The sequence below is a fragment of the Ailuropoda melanoleuca genome, chromosome 2 (genome assembly GCF_002007445.2).
Source record: "Ailuropoda melanoleuca isolate Jingjing chromosome 2, ASM200744v2, whole genome shotgun sequence".
Classification (NCBI taxonomy): domain Eukaryota; kingdom Metazoa; phylum Chordata; class Mammalia; order Carnivora; family Ursidae; genus Ailuropoda; species Ailuropoda melanoleuca.
Genome location: NC_048219.1, coordinates 192,537,576 through 192,542,601, shown reverse-complemented (window position 1 = coordinate 192,542,601; position 5,026 = coordinate 192,537,576).

Sequence of the window (5,026 nt, the reverse complement as noted above, 5' to 3'; positions counted from 1 at the left end):
GGCTTCCGAAGAAGAAGCGGGGCCTAGCAGGTGTGCACCGGCCAAAGCAGTGGCCATTAGAGGCCTGCCCGCTGCTCACGTGGGCCGGCCACGCCCTGGCCAGATCCCTCCGCCTTCGGGCTCCCCTGCCCCAGAGCTTCTCCACTCGGACCGCGGCCGGCGCACCCCGGAGCCCAGCAAAGCTGAGGGGTGGGAGCACAGTGGAGCCCCAGCCCCACGGAGAGTCTCTGGGTGCTGGGAGGACCTTGGGTGACACCATCTGAGGGCTCCAAAGGCCCAGGTGACAGCTCTGTGACCCTCCTCCCCAGGGGCCTATGGGTGTGAAGGAACCCTGTTCTCCATGACAGCCCAGCTCAGTGACACAGGAAGGGTGTGGAGAGCTCGCCACGTGGACATTGCACAGGGCAAATGCAGGCTGGGTTTTCACCTCGGGGTCTCTCCAGGACACTTGGGAAACTACACTTCCCTACAGGCTGGCCACCTGGCCAAGGATAAGGAATGGGTCTTCCAGGGTCCTTTATCTCAGCAGAGTCGGGGTGGCCAGCAGGGCAGCAGCTCTTCCGAGGCTGGGCATGGCTGCACGTGCCCATGGCTCGAAGGACAGCAGCCTCCATGGACCGCCACCCCTGGCCTGCAGATTCTGAGGGCTTCCAAGGGGACACCCACTCCTGGGGTGACTCAGTTCTTGGGCCAGGCCCACCAGGGGGAAGGGGCACTGTGACCTATTGCACAAGGTGTGGTGCCGACCCAGTCCCACACCCAGACCTCGCCCCCGAGGACATGACAAGAGCCCTCCCTCCCCAGGCTGGAGCTCAGTGAGCCTCCATCTGAACCCCACAGCTCTCCATCTACATCTGAGCTCCAGGAGCTGATCAGACTTCTCTGTCTCAGGCCGTTTCCTCTTCTCTACCTCGAAGAAGAAAGTAGCTCCTAAAGAAGCTCACGTGTGCCGAGGACCCCCCCCCCCAGCACCTCCCACCTGCGTGGACATGCTCGTGCACAGGTGGCAATTCTGAACTAGCTCACCCTGATTCTGAGGCCCGGAGTGTGGCCTCCGGGCTCCAGGTGAAGTTCCTTTGGAAACTCCAGCCCAGAGCACTCCCCAGTCCCCTCTCCCACCTCCCCAAGCCACCCTGAGCTTCCTCTCCCCTGACCACGGCCCCTCCCCCGCTCCTTCCCCTGGACCAGTGACTCAACTCCCAAACCCTTAGAACATAGGAAGCGTAGGAAGCAAGGGTCCTCTGGGCAGGCCCGAGCTAGGCATGGGGAAATGATGGGGACAAGAGCTGGCTTCCACACTCTGGCCTTCCAAAGCCAGCCGGATCCTCCCATCACCCACTTAGCACCCTTCTTGCCTCCCTGCTAACCTCCACCAACCTCCTCACTGGTCTCAGCTTTGAAGCCCCCTGGTCTCTCTAGGGCCCATCAGGAGGATCCATCTGCAATCCTGGCCCCTTTGTACCTTGACCAATTCATCCACCACGTCCAAGACTCTTGCACTTATAACTACCTTCCTGCCACACTCTCCAACTTCCTGCCCTCCCTCTCTCAGGCCTCTATCCCCACCAAGTCCTGCCTCTCAGCAGAGTTGGGTGACCCGTGGGACTGCCCTTGTCCTTCGACTCCACTGTGATTTCCCTTGGACACACATGACACATAAATAACACACGTTTCCCTAATTTTTAGGGCCCATTCCATCTCTACTTCTACCTAACCCAGTTGCCTGAGCCATCTGACATGGTCAGCTTCCTGGTCCCCCACCCTTCCGCTCCCCATGTTCGGAAAACTGCAATATATATTTCTTAAAAATTTATTTGAGAGAGAGACCATGTGGGGCAGAGGAGAGAGAGAGGGAGTCCTAAGCAGACTCTTCACTGAGCACAGAGCCCTACATGGGGCTTGATTTCACCATCGATAGATCAAGACCCAAGCTGAGATCAAGAGTGGGACGCTTAACTGACTGAGCCCCCAGGTGCCCTGGAAAATGGCAACATTTAGATCAGGACTGCCCTCATGGTGGGTGGATGGGCCTGGGTAAATATTTTTTAAAAGGGCCCCTCTCTATATACACAATGTACTAAAAATTTGTATTATAAAATTCGTGGACCCATGCAGGGTATAGTGATTTATCAATGAAGATTTAGAATGATGTCTAAAGAAGAGGTGATTGTGTATACATTCAGTGTCCAATCAGTGCACTGGAAGAGTCTTCATGAGGTCCTGGCTCTTGCTTCCTGTTCAGATCCCATTTTTTATTGTCTTGTGTTAATGGAAGCCCTTTGCTGGACCCCAGGGTTCCCCACGGCCCACCAGCCTGGGCAGATAGATAGGTGTCACCCAGTGATTCCTATTGGAGAATGAGGGAGTGCAAGTGTTTACTTCCTGAGTCACCAAAAGCAAAGGGAGCTGTGATAGTCAATTTTCTGTGCAACTTGGCAAGGCCACGGTACATAGATATTTGGTCGAACATTATTCTAGTTGTCTCTGTGAAGATATTTTTAGATAAGATCAGTATTTAAATCAGTAAACTCTGAGTAAAGCACATATTGCTGGTGGGCCTCGTACAATCAGTTGAAGGCTTTAATAGAAAAGACCGAGGTGCCCCAAGAAGAGGGAATTCTGCCAGCAGCTTCAGCTCCTCCCTGGGTCTCCAGCCTGCCAGCCCACCCTGCAGATTTTGGACTTGTCAGTTTCCATAATGACATGAGACAATTCCTTACAAAACAAATCTCTCTTGTATATATACACACACGTACACACATCCTGTCGGCACTGTTGCTCTGGAGAACCCTGACTAACACAGAAGGAAATGTTTGAAAGCTGCTCACTAGCTGCTGTCATCAGGAGTGAACATCCTTCCCTCCCCAGACCTGATAAAAAGGCATCTTGGGCTGAGGAAGGGGAGGGAGCAGCCACTCACAGAGAACCAGGGTAGGACCAGGGGGGCCTGAGCCTCCTGTCTTCAATCAGTGCTGCTCCCAGTGTCGGGGGTCCAGAGCAGGTCGGTCGTCTCCCCCCCCATCTCTTCTGTCTTGAGGATTTACCCTGCCCCCATTGGCCCCTCCCAAATCAAAGGTCAGGGACCTCAGTAATGTTATTAAGATGGGGGAAGGGACTCACTCTCTGACCAGGGTGTAAGTAGACCACCCAGCGGAGATCTCCTGAGAGCTGGGACACCACCAGACATAACGAGGATCATAATACCCCCGGCCCTCCATTGGTAAGGAGAGGTCCGGTCCCTCCTGCTTCAGCCCTTCTCTCCTAGCCCCACCCCTGTGGACTTTCGAGGGCCGTCAGGATGCCTGGCTCCACCTGCCTGCCTTCTCACAGTGAGTCCCGGCTTCACTTCTGCGATGGCATCTTCAGGTTGCCTTTCTAGATCCTCTCTCCAGACCCCTGCAGACACGAATTCAGCTCAGCAGGTCTGAGTGCTGGGCCGGGCTTCTCACAGGCCCTGGACCTAAGGCTCCCGGAGCCCGGAGCACCATGAAGGGTGGGAACGCAGGGTCTCCACTCACAGCACCCACACACTCTTTCCCCTCCAGTCTCCAGTTTCAGAGCTGCAGATCTGACCCTGAGTCCTACACTCGGGAGCCAGACCTGATCTGAGTCCCAGCTCTGCACCAAAATCTCGCCTCTGATCCTCAGTTTGTATCTCTGTGAAGGGGGTAGTAGTATCTCTGCTGAAGAGAGTTTGTGAACAGTTACCGGAGTGCCTGATGTGAGGTGGGGGCTCCCCGATGAGGCGGGTCCCCAGTGGCCCTCCTGACCGGTGCCTGGAGGACAGAGCCTCGGGGGGTCTGCAGGCAGCGGACAGTGTCTACTGGCCACTGGTTTAACCACCCCGGTCTGAAAGAGGACAGGATTCTATAAAAGTGCTCTTCACCTACGACTAAAAATAACCTAAAATGGGTCAGATTCGGAGTCTTGTGACTCCCCACCACCAGAGGGAGCCTCCAACTCTTGCCTCCGGCCCTGAGTTCCTGTGTGACCCTGCGCAGGGGCTGACACTTTCCAAGAGCCCCGCCTCTCCTGTTCCCATAGTAACGACGCCGTCAGGGATCCAGGCGATTTCCCAAGCGCCCCCCTCCCCGCCAGCCCCGGGCTCACCGAGTCCATAACTGTGCTCAAGGATTTCCTTCGAATAACAAAGGCCTGGTAGCGTGCAGCTCTCCCCTTGGCAGGAAATCAAATGGACCTGAACTGCAATCAGGAGAAGGGGGCTTGAATTGGGGAAGAATTGGGTAAGGGAGAAAATCACATCCACAAAAATAACTTGTGTCTTTTGCCAAGATTGGTAAGGACGCAGGAACGTTTTCAAAATACAATGGTAAATTAAAAAAAAAGAAGAAGAGGAAGAAGAAGAAGAAAAACATCAGAAAACCGATTTCAGGCTACAGTATGAATCCAACTATGGGGAAAAAAAAAGTTTTTCTTGGGAAATCACTGAATATGAAGGGTGCTGAGTTAGGTAGCATATCCACAAGCAATCTTTTTCCTCCTACTTTCCCTGATTTCCTTTGCGACCACATACTACTTTTCTGTAATAAAAATTAAATAAACAAAAAGACAACTCAGGTTCCAGAAGGTGCGGGTGAACTCCTTCCAGGCTGCTGGCTCTCTGTGGAGGATGGTTGTATCCCAAGGGATGCCTCTCCCCCCACACAGCCCTCCGGATTCATAAGGAAGAGATGGACTTTTTTTCCTTTAATCTTTTTTTTTTTTTTTTTTAAGATTTTACTTATTTGTTGAGAGAGAGAGCCAGAGCAGGGGGAAGAGGGAGACGGAGAGGGAGAAGACCCCCTACTGAGCAGGGAGCCCGATGCAGGGCTCGATCCCAGGATCCTGGGATCATGACCCGAGCCCAAGGCAGATGCTTAACTGACTGAGCCACCCAGGTGCTCCTCTCTAATCTTTCTTTTAAGTGAGAAAAGAATACACGCCCATAGTAAAAATTCAATGAAAAGTTAAGTGTTCCTGCCAGACCCCCAGCCCCATTGCCCCAGGGCCAGCATCTTTATATTCT